The following is a 12,979-nucleotide window of genomic DNA, read 5'->3' as shown; positions in this document are numbered from 1 at the left end:
CTTTATTATATAGGATTGTTTTGGCTGTCCTGGGTATTTTTTTGTTTTTCCATATGAAGTTGAGTAATGTTCTTTCAAGGTCTGTGAAGAATTTTGTTGGGATTTTGATGGGGATTGCATTGAATTTATAGACATCCTTTGGTAGAATTGCATTTTTATTCTTTTGATCCTACCCATTCAAGAGTATGGGAAATCCTTCCATTTTCTGGTGTCCTCTTCAATTTCTTTCTTCAAATCCGTAAAGTTCTTGTCAAATAGATCTTTCACTTTCTTGGTTAGAGTTACCCCAAGATACTTTATGCCATTTGTGGCTATCGTGAAAGGTGAAATTTCTCTGGCTTCCCTCTCTGCTTCTCTATCCTTTGTGTATAGGAGGGCTACTGATTTTTTTGAGTTAATCTTTTATACTGCCACATCACTGAAGGTATTTATCAGCTGTAGGTGTTCATTGGTGGAGTTTTTGGGGTCACTGATGTACACTATCTTATCATCTGCAAATAACGAAAGTTTGATTTCTTCCTTTGTGATTCAAATCCCCTTGACTTCCTTATGTTGTCTTATTGCTATTATTCAACCTTCCAGCATTATGTTGAAGAGATATGGTGAGAGTGGACAGCCTTGTCTTGTTCCTGATTTTAGTGGAATGGCTTTGAGTTTCTCTCCATTTAATTTGATATAGCTGTTGGTTTGCTGTATATTGATTTTATTATATTTAGGTATGATCCTTGTATCCCTATCCTCTCCAAGACATTTATCACAAAGCAGTTTTGAATTTTGTGAAATGCTTTTTCAGCAAGTAATAAAAGGATAATATTGTTTTTTTTCTTTCAGTTTATTTATATGATGAATTACATTGATATATTTTTGTATGTTGAACCATCCCTGCATCTCTGGGATGAAGTCTACTTGATTGTAATGGATAATTTTTGATGTGTTTTTGGATTTGTTTTGCCAGTATTTTATTGAGAATGTTTGTATCGATGTTCATGAGTGAGAATGGTCTGTTATTCTCTTTCTTCTTTGAGTCTTTGTGTGGTTTTGGGATCAGGGTAACTGTACCTTCATCAAAAGTGTTTGGCAATGACTCTTCTGTTTCTATTATGTGAATAGAATATAGGTATATATGAATAGGAGTATAGATATCAGCCCTTACTGAAATTTCTGGGAAAATTCTGCAATGATACCATCTGGTCCTGGGCTTTTTTCGTTGAGAGGTTCTTTCATAATTCTCCTTTTTAAAAACTATTCCTTTTTTGACATTTAACACCTTTTATTTTACAGGTTCATAGCTATAGAGAAATTTACCTCAGAATAAATAGATGTAGAAAAGAAAGATTCTAGTTTTAATAAGTTTTAGCTCATAATATAAAATGTTAATATCAGGGGAGGAGGTTGTTGAAACTAATGTAGTTTTCATGTAAAGACATGAATTTGGAAAAATATGGGTGGAAATATATGGCCTGAGTACCCTTGTCACACTTGGACTTAGTTACTTTTCTAATTGCTCTGACAAAATACACGATAATAAGTAACTTGAAGGAAGAAGTACTTACTTGAACTCACAGTTGCGGAATACAGTCCATAGCGGTGGAATTTAATGGTAACATGAATGTGAGGCTGCTGATTACTTTTAATCCACAGTAAGGAAACAGAGTGATTAGGTTTGTGCCTTGATATATTTCTCCTTTTTATGCAGAACAAACTCCACTCAATAGAATAGTGCTTCCCACATTTGGGATAGATCTTCTCATCTCACAAAACCTAACTTAGATAAGAGTTAATAAATCTTAATGCAGAAAAGCCTCATACAGATTATTCCTCTCCTACATGTCCAGACACTTATCTCTGATTCTGTAAAATGTGTAATCAAAATTAAGCATTACATGCCTAGATTCATATGTTGAAATTTTCACCTCCAAGTTGATGAGGAGACAGAGAATTAGTCAACATAAACTAATGTTTTTTAAAGAGACCCAAGAAAAATTCTTCACATCTGCTATCTAGTACATAGTAATATGACATTGTATATAATTCAGGGAAAAAAAGCTTTCCATCAGACATTAACTGTGTACAAACCTTGATTTGCGTTTCCAGCTTCAGATTTTTGCTATTTATAAACTACCTAGTTTGTGATTGTTACAGCAGCTCCAACTAAGATATCGAATGTAAATAATAAAGACTGTTTAAAAAAAACTTCAGGGACTAGAGAGATGGCTTGGAGTTCAATAGCACAGGATAGTCATCTAGAGGACTCAGGTTCAATTCCCTGGACCCACATAGTGGCTATCAACCACCTGCAACTTGAGTTCTAGGTAATCTGATCCCATCTTCTGGCATACAAGAGCACTATGCATATATGTAGGCAAAACATACAAAACATAAAACAAAATTAGAAGCTTAAAACAACAACAAAAGCATTGAAGTAATATCTTTAAGGGAACTGAAGTTTCACTTTAAGTCAGGGGATGGAGAATGCTAGAAGAGATTAGTGATTGTGGTATCAAAGTTCTAGAATGATTGATATGTTGCTAGTTACATAGAAAGGGCATAAGTGCTGTGAGAAGGCACACTGCAGAGACTATAGTGCTCTAGAAAGCTCATAACATAGATGATGACAAAAAACAATGCACAGGTAAGAAAGAATAGACATATTCCTAAATTTGACTAGGGTGTTGCAAATTAACAACAGTGATTTGAACTTGTGTTTATGTTTCTTTCTTTTACTACAAAGAGAGAACATGTACAGTAATATCTGCCATATCTCCCTCCTTTTCTCACACAGAAAATTGTTCCATGTTTGGGTTTTGATGTTATCAATTGTTTATATAGGGTGTTTATGATAATGAAAGCCATATTTTGAGGAGCTATCAAACTGGAATTTGGTATCATACATAAGTTGGTATATATGTTTCTTAGTATATAAGTTGGACAGATTAATAAAGTTTTGTCTTTCTGTCTGTTACAGAACACGTGTCCTTATAAATTAGATTAGTGTTCTTATACAGGCAATCCCAAAGAGATCCCTACCACTTTTGACATCCCAGCATAAACTGTCAAGACACAGCCTGTGGATCAGAAAGTAGCTTCTCATCAGTCACCAAATGGTTATCCAGGAAAAGCTGCAAATTTGAGATTGGGGCAACAATGAGGTAATTTTCTTTAAATATGTCTTACTGGTAGGAAACTTTTATATGTTATTCTGGTTCAGTCTCACAGTCACTTCTGAGATAAGCATTTAATGTCAACAGATCAATGAGTATATTAGAATGATGTTCAATAATTTGAACAATAAGATTCATTTAAATGAGTTAATTCTTTATAGGATTGTATGAATTATATAGAGCTCAAAATTATGCTATACAACTCTGACATTCTTCACCCTTTTATACTTTGATTGCAAGTTTTGAGGGTTGCTTATGTAAAATGAGTTCATTACATAAAAATAATTTAATATAAAAAATATACAATACATTTTATGTAATTATTTCTAACATTTTGAAATGTCAAATCATTTGTTGTCATATTTTTAATTTTATATTTATCTTGTGATTATATATATATTATGTATATACATATATAGAGAGAGAATTTATCTGTATTATGAAGTAAAATTATAACTTGATATCCTTGCTAAAATGTTGACAATTTGCACTTAGCAATGTTTATATAATTTTCTACCATCTATAAATTGATTATTATAGTTTTATTTTCTAGTTTGTTCTGGTACTTTATGCATTTGCATCTATTTTCCTATACCTTCTTCTAGTTCTCTATCCTGATACTTATTGTTGTTTTATGTTGTATTATTAGGTAGAGAAACTATTCACTTTGTCTCATTTGTGAAATTCTTTTAGCAGAACACCACAAGAAAACCCACAGAATCAACTAACCTGAGCTCATAGGGACTTGCTGAGACTGATTCACTTATCAGAGAGTTTGCATGGGATTTACCTGGGCCCTCTGCACATACATTACAGCTGTGTAGCTTGATCTTCTTGTAGGACTCCTAACAGTGGGGACAGGGACTGTCTCTGACTCTGTTACCTAATTTTGGGAGCTTTTTCTTCTACTGGGTTATCGCATCCAGCTCTAATATGAGAGGATGTGCTTAGTCTTGCTGCTACGTGATATGCCATGGCTATCTGAAATATATGAAAGGCTTGCCCTTTTCTGACTAGAATGGAGGGGACATGGCTTCTTCGCAGGTGGATATTGGAGAAAGAGACTGGAATGAGCAGAGGGATGGAAAACTGTGATCAGCCTGGAAAGAGTAATTAATTAATAAAATAAAAAAGAATATATTGAGTCAATATTTTCAAGACTTTTATGTTTATAAAATAATTTTATTTTTTTGTTACAATGTACCTGTTTTCTCATTCTTCAGTCGGAAAACATTTTGTTGTTATCTGGAAATAAGACTACAATTGGAATTTTTTAGTATCTAAAATACTATAGATATAAATGCAGGAAAGATGGCTTATTTCTGATTATATTTACTAAGGATTTTCAGCAAGAATAAAATAACATATATGTATGTTTGAAGTCATTATATTGCTGATGATATTTCTGCATTGCAATGGTTTCATGCTATTTCTGAATCAGTTATTTCATATTTTTGTTTTATAGAAATGTACTGTGAAGTTATGGAATCATGAAAAATATTGAAGAGGAATGAAACATTTCTCTGACATTAATAGACTCATATACATCTTGATGAGATAGAGATATATCTTCGCCTTAAGAAATGCAGAGGTATTACTAGTTATTCTCCTGACATTTAGAAACTGATTTTCCTATGCACCTATTGCTCAAAGAGAAATGTACTATGAACAAAAATTACAAGGGTCAATAAATTTACACATAAATTGATCTGTATAATTCTAAAGGTCATAGACTAGTATAAAAACAAATGTGATGATAATGTTATATATGTTATTTTTATAGAACCTATACAAAATGCTCTGGAATAATAGTGAAGGAAATAATATTTTTGATGATAGTTGGTACAAATGAACTTAGCTTTGAGCTGGATTTCTAATAGTGAATAGAAATTTAGTAATGTGAACCTATCAAGAATTAGATTTAACAGTGAATAGAATTGACATATTAATTTGTTTAAGAAGTACCAACTGCTTCCTAAATCTTTAAGGGTTACCTTTAGCTATAGGAGTCAAGCAATGTGAAGACTGAAAAAGCCCAATTCCTTATTAAAGCCATATCCTAGTCAAAGTTATATACATGAAACAAATAAGCAAATATAATCTGATGACAGTTAGTAAATGTTCTCTGTACCAGATAATGGAAACAGTGCTCTGGAGTGACTGTGAATGATAGGGTACTATTTTAAATAGAATGGTTATGTGAAGACTATAAATAAGAGGAATAGTATAATTAAAGATTATCGAGAAAAGCATCAGTGGGAATAGGGACTCTCAATTGAAAGACTGATAGAAAAACAGTTATGAGCAAATTACTTCCCCTTATTAAAGATGTATAGAGACTTAAGGACTAAAATAAACACCTATAAATTTTTATTTTTATCTATGATTAATATAAATTATGTGGTCACAAGTTAGAGTCCCTATGGATACACCTAATTCCAATCCTATGAAAAACTTAAAAGATGTCTTTCATTACAGACTAAGTGTAATGACTTGCTCTTAATCATGTCGTGTGGAAGCCTTCTCCTCCAGTTTCCTACAAATTGTAGGTGTTGGTTCCATTATCTAGTACTTTTACTTGAATTTCTGAGGAGATGATAACTTTTATATATTAAATTCAGAGAATAACATATTTTCAGTTTGAGCTAACAGGGCCACATGAAGAGAAGCTGTAAAGATGAAAAATAAATAATTAGATTCTTAGAACAATTTTATCTGTCCAAAGTTTTCCTCAGTCAATTATTTCTCATATTTGTTCAACTAGCATAAAATATGTTGAAAGTATACTTTCATAAACAATAGTAATAATAAACCATGTATTCCAAGAAGAGTAAAATCATTTTTTCAAACATTGATCTTTACAGATATGACTATTTGACTTCCTTTGGAGGCAAAGCAACAGGAAAAATGGTAGGACAAATGCCTGTGAAGGAGACAGACAGTATAGACCCAGGGCTGAGCAATGTCAGCAGGCTGCCTATGGGGTTTCCAAGACCAATCTTCCAAGCAAGTCCCCCATACCAAAACAGTAAGCATTCATTACCTTCCCAAGGGTCTCAATTCCAAGGATTTCAACATCTTAGCAAAATCACACCAAACAATTCATCTACTGATATGAAAACCATTAACTTTCAAATGTCAAATGTGTGTAATGACACACAGCAAGACAAAATTGGCATTTCCCAATCAAATATGTCAAATTCTACTCGCCTACAATTCAACTGCCCACAATCTATTCAAGACAAAATGACAGTGAATAGATGTGCCAGCTCTTCTCAGCTGACTTCACCAAGAATGACAGAAGCAGAAGAGAAATCTTGCAATACATGGAAGAATATTAGAAAATCATATGTACAGAAAAAGGTGCCCGTTCGAAAAGTGCCTCATTTTGTTCCTGATCAAGCACCCGAGAGGAAAAGAACAACCCATCTAAACACTGCATATGCCATACGAAAGTCAAGGCCAATCATTGGTGTCCACACTCGATCATATAGGGACAGAGTGATACACCTACTAGCACTTAAGGACTACAAGAAATCTGAACTTCTTGTTCAACTGCAAAAAGATGGCATCAAAATAAATGACCCCAATTTTCTTGGAAAAATTCTGCTGCAGGTGGCTAATTTGAATGCTACTACTTTGTCATATACTTTAAAAGACAGTATCTTCAATGAGGTCCAGAGAGATTGGCCTGGCTATAGTGAGGAAGATAAGCTGTCATTGGATTTGGTGCTTTCCAGAAAGCTACGCCCATTTCACAATGCTACCAAGGCCACCCATTGCAAAGAGTCATCTGTAGTTTCTAAAACAGATGATTCATCATCCTCAAAGGATCATTTTCTCTCCTTATCTGGTATTGACACTTTAATGAAAAATAAAGGTGGATTCTTTCCCCCTAAATCTGGTGGACAGTTAACATCAAATGGCCAAGCAAGTTTTAACAGTGAGAAATCTGGAATTCTGTTGTATTCTGCCACTACTACCAAATGCATCCCTCGACAATTGCCTGACTCCCATCTGCCAATTTCAAATTCACCACTGCTCATAAAATCTAATTGTAATGTTTGCAGTGCTCCAGAAAGATCTGGGACTCAAAATCCATGTGACAACATCAGCCATGACAGTGGCATGCTTGAAAGAGAGATGAATAAATACACTTCTTTGGAAGCTACATCCTGTGTTTCAGTTCAAAAAAAGTATTCAAAGCCAATAGAAATACCACATTTTATGCCTGAGAAGTTCAAATGTGCATTTGCAAAGCGAAAAACAAGTATCCCAAACTGCATTACCAGCACAATGGAGAAACCAAAGATAGATTTTAAGAAACAAGATGAAATTATGAAGTCAGATTCCAACAAGGAAGTTAAAAAAGGTTTCCCTGACTCTGGGAAGACCAGTTTTACATCTGCAACTCCAGATTATTTGGCAAATTATTCCATTATACTTTCCCCTGACCAACGTCAGTCTTATGAGAAGGAATTCAGGGCAAATTATAGTGAATATCAAGCCATGTACAACAAGATACAGATTTCATGCACACCAATCATTGACCTAGATTCAGAAAGAAAGGGATTTTCTCTAGGATCAAAAGAATACCAAGATATTACTAAAAAAATTTCAGTAGCGTATCAGAAAATGCGACAGCTTAATCCTAAATTTTGTGAAGAAAAGGATAGATGTGTGTTTCTTTACAACAAACTGGTTCATATTAAAAAGTTAATAAATGATTTTGACCAGCATGAAGTAAAGTCTACACAGTAATGAAAGGTTTGGACAAGAATAAACTTGATTTACTGAAATTCAAGGTAATTTGCTCCAAGATTCTAAAGGGATGGCACTTGAAAGCTTTTTGAAACTTGCAACAGTATTTAAATTTAGTTTGTTTTATATTCATTTTTTGCTTTCCTACAGTTCTGAAGCTGCATTATATGATTGTTTAACCTCCAGTATTTGTCCTTTCACTACAAATTTCATGATATTACAAACCTAATGTCTATGAAATAAAAATATACACATAGAAAAATAAAATGAGCAAGTAAAAATAATTTGGGTAATAGCCTCTCTTCTTGGATAGTCATTATTCAAGTTAGTAATTCAAATAGACATTTTAAAAACACACACACAGTATTTCAACATATCTTGTCAGAACACCAGTTACAGTCAAACACCTAAAGATTTTGAGCTATGGGGAATGCCTTAAAGTTACTATTGCCTCCATGAAACACAATAAACAACACAAACTGAAGAGGAAAGGGTTTGTTTGGCTTATGCTTCCAAATTACTGTTCATCATCAAAGGAAGTCAGTATAATAACTCAAACATGGCAGGAACCTGAAGGCAGGAGCTGATATAGAGGTCATGGAGGAGCAATGCTTAATGGCTTGCTCCTATGTATTTGCTTACCTTACTTTTGTATAGAACCCATGACTACCAGCCCAAGGATGGCCATACCTACTCACAATGAACTGGGCCCTCCCCAATCAATCACTAACTAAGAAAATATCTACAGTCAAATCTTATGGAGGCATCTTCCCAATTGAGGCTCTCTCCTCTATGATGACTCTAGCTTATATCATGTTGACATAAAATTAGCCGGTATAGGATTTAAACTGTGTATTCAAAACACTACTCATATTCAAATAAGATGTATTGTATTTACAAATCTGAACTGTTTTCCTAAAAAGGTATCTCTTTAGTTGATGTCTGTTTCTGTCATCCATTAGAAAATTGATACATACCAAAGAAAATAAATAACCTTTATATAGTCCAGGAAGACTACTAAGAAAACAAGCACTGCTTTCACAGTGTTTCATAGGTTTCTGTACATTGTGCCCTTATTTTGTTGAATTTTAGAAAGTCTTTAATTTCTTTCTTTATTTCTTCCTTAACCCAGGGGTGATTCAATTGAACACTGATCAATTTCCATGAGCTTGTAGGCTTTATGCAATTAATATTGTTAAATTCTAACTTTAAACCATGGTGACCCGATAAAATACAGGGGATTACTCCAGTGTTTTTTAATCAACTGAGGTTTGTTTTGTTACCAAATATGCGGTCAGTTTTAGAGATGGTTCCATGAGATTCTAGAAGAAGGTGTATTCTTTTGTGTTTGGGTGGAATGTTCTGTAAAGTTCTGTTAAGACCATTTGAATCATGACATCGGTTAGTTCTCTTATTTCTCTGTTAAGTTTCTGTCTGTTTGACCTGTCCATTGGGGATAGTGGGGCGTTGAAGTCTTCTACCATTAGTATGTGGGATTTGATGTGCAATTTAAGCTTTATTAGTGTTTCTTTTACATATGTGGGTGCACTTTTATTTGGGGCATAGATGTTCAGGATTGAGAATTAATCTTGATGGATTGTTCCTGTGATGAGTATAAAGTGTCCTTCTCCATCTCTTCTGATTGATTTTAGTTTGAAGTCTATATTGTTAGATATTAGGATGGCTACAACTGCTTGTTACTAAGGTCCATGTGATTTGAGAATCTTTTCTCAATCCTTTACTCTGAGGTAATGACTGTCTTTGAGGGTGAGGTATATTTCTCGTATGCAGTAGAAAGATGGATCCTACTTTTGTATTCAATCTCTTAGCCTGTGTCTTTCTATTGGTAAATTAAATCCATTGGTATTAAGAGATGCTAATGAACAGTGATCGTTAATTACTGTTATTTTTGTGTGTTTTCCTTCCTTAGGGTTTGCTGGTGTGAGGTTATCTGTTTCCTGTGTTTTCATGGGAGCAGTTAGCTTTCTTGGGTTTGAGATTTTCTTAAAATATGATTCATTTATACAATGGAATACTACTCAGCAGTAAAAAACAATGACATCTTGAAATTTGCAAGCAAATGGATAGAACTAGAAAAAAACATCCTGACTGAGGTAACACAGACACAGAAAGAAGAACATGGTATCTATTTACACCTAAGTGGATAGAAGGTGTAAAGAAAGAGATAAGTAGCCTATTGTGCATGATCCTAGAGAAGCTAAGTAACCAAGTGAACCCGAAGAAAAACATACATAGATCTACCTGGAAAGGGGAAATAGATAAGATTGCTTGACAAAATTGGAAACATGAGAGTGGGGGAAAAGAGAGGGCAGAAGGAAAAGAGGGGAAGAGAGATGGGTAAGAACTTGAGGAATGGGAGAGATGAGATGGACGAAGGACATTCACACTATAATATATGAGATACTTCTCTAATGTGTTATTGGTCAAAGAGGCCTCAGAAATCTCCAAATCAACATAAGCTACTGACATTGCAATTGGTTACCAACCACAACTACATGGTAAGATACTGTTGCTGAAGACACTATACACTTTTGCAGAAAAATGTAAAGAACTACTTTTCATGTTTCAGGAAAGTATTATATAACATGCTGTGGCAGAAATTATGTCAATGGTCTTATCCAGTGCCGGACCCTGTATGTTACAGTACTGACCTGACAGGCAAAATGTGTTTACTGGAACAATGGGGGCATAACGCTTTGGGAATAACTTAATATATTCTGATTATATCTGAAGATTTTTCCACAAGACATAATTTTATGTCTAATCTTATAATTCTGGTCAAAATCCTGTGGCTGTGGAGGTCATAGTGACCCTAAGGTAGAGCATATTCCTGTAGATATCAGTGGGCAGAATCTAGAAAGCCATAGAGTAGAGCCTATTATTGTTAAGTAATTATGTTGTCAAATCACCTTCCAATTATTTATGTTTTTGTCCATATGCTAGTCTAGCTCTTGACATCTGTCAGAGAATTTTCTTTTTGTACTAAGCAACAATCAATGCAGATATTCATATCTGGTTAAAGTGTTGAGAATATGAGACTCTGAACACTCTGCCCTATTCGGAGTGTTTTTATCAACCTCTCACCCCTTCAGCTGAGTTCAGGAGACATCTTGAAAGAGATCGCAAAAAATGTAATAGCCAGAAGCTAGGTAGGGGTTCTTTGAAATTCTGTCTTCTGGGAAAGACATGATTTGCGCATTCATGAACTCACAGCATCTATTTTTTTGTCTGAACAAGAACTCTTAAGAGGCCATTCAAATTCTGACATTGATTCGGAGGTACTCTCAAGACTCTATCCTATATTCATCCCTTTGGGGATGAATCATCCATTTTGAAGGTGTTGCTAATGGTAGACTTCAAAGCCACAATGGATGGCTCCATACTTATTCACATACAAGCAGCACTAATTAATTACAGAAGAAGAAGAAGGAATGACAAATAAATAAAGCTGTAATGGGGATGTGCTGGGAAAGATGTAAGGTAGGATTTGAAGGGTTTGACATGCAGAGTGTGACTATAATCACACTTCATTGTACACATATATGAAATACTCAAAAGACCAAAACACACACACAAACATACACAAACATACACCTATATATACAATATTGACATAAGTATACACGTGTATATCAAAAGACTATTATCAAGAATATTATCAAGTGCTTACTTTTACAAGTAAGCACTTCATTTTATAGTCATTGATTTATGTTAATAATGCAAGATGGTAACAAGATGATTAGTATTTTTACAATTATTCTTAGAAAATTGAACATGTATATAATGAAATGGGTCTCATTTTCATGCTACACATGAAAAGTTACACAAAAGTATGAAATCTCTTTATTTAGAACTAAAATTATAAAACTCCTAGTGAAAAACAGAAAGATGATTTTGAAGCTATAATTAGAAACAAATTTACAGATAAATATCAATAGTAAAGAAAATAAAATTATTAAGTAGAATTTCGTAAATGTGAAAGAATATTACCAAAAAGCAACCCATAGAGGGGGAGAATAAGTTTTTAAATAATGTATTTGGTAATGATATATATTAAGAATATTTACATAACTATTACTCAATAAAAAATAAATTATAAATATCGCCTAATATTGTCAATAGAGGGCTGATAAAATAGCTCACTGGGTAAAGGCTCTTGCTGCTAAACCTGAGGACCTGTTTGGTTTGGTATTAGAAACATACATGGTGGAAGGAGAAACAGCCTTCAAAAAGCTAGTTTCTTTGTCTCTCTTTCTCTTACACACACAAACACATGCACACACATTCAGTAAAGATGCACAGCAATGAATGTCTTACATGCATATATTCACATACACTCGGTAATAACATACCCATTTCTCCCGAGAGCACTGGGCATGTGTTCAGCAGTGTTAAAACACCACTAAAAATCTATTTGGCTTTTCAGAAAGACTGCAAGCCAAATAGATTTTTAATGGTGTTTTTAACTCTGCATATACTGGATTTTTGGGATCCAGTCTGTTTGGATACTCACCTTCCTGGACCTGGAGGGAGGAGGGAGGAACTTGAACTACCCACAGGGCAGGAAGCCCTGACTGCTCTTAGGGATGGAGAGGGAGCAGGAGAGGGAGTGGGGGGAGTGGGAGGGTGTTGGGAGGAGGGGCGGAAATGGAAACTTTTATAATTTTATAAAATTTATAAAATTTTATAATTTAATAAACTTTGAAAAATAAATAAATAAATAAATCTATTTGGCTTACCATAATGTTAATGATTTTTTAGTGCTTAGTGAAAGCTCTATTTCTACTGTTTATTTTTCTGTGAATGAGCAGAGACTTGAGTCATGGAGCAATTTTATTTCTTTATTACCAGCTATTGGAATCTCCCTTGCTATCCTGATTACCTTAAGCAAACGTACAACTGATCAAACAGTCAGTAACACTCTCCTTATGCCAGTACTAGCAATTTGGAACACTTCCTAGACACCTTGAGAAAACTACAATATGCTTGTAGCTTGTTTTCCTGGCCCTGAAGGCGTACCATAACCTCAAATAGGG

At 34.2% G+C, this 12,979-nt stretch overlaps 1 pseudogene; it reads left to right on the top strand.

Annotated features, from left to right (window-relative positions):
- The first annotated feature begins 6,039 nt into the window (after window positions 1-6,039).
- On the top strand, window positions 6,040-8,095 carry LOC125415481 (RNA polymerase II elongation factor ELL2 pseudogene; annotated as a pseudogene).
- The last annotated feature ends 4,884 nt before the right edge of the window (window positions 8,096-12,979 follow it).

This window comes from Myodes glareolus, chromosome X, assembly GCF_982192425.1.
Source record: "Myodes glareolus chromosome X, mMyoGla1.1, whole genome shotgun sequence".
NCBI classification, from domain to species: Eukaryota; Metazoa; Chordata; class Mammalia; order Rodentia; family Cricetidae; genus Myodes; species Myodes glareolus.
The sequence above is the reverse complement of the archived record's forward strand: the minus strand, read 5'-3'. Positions and strand labels throughout refer to the sequence as shown.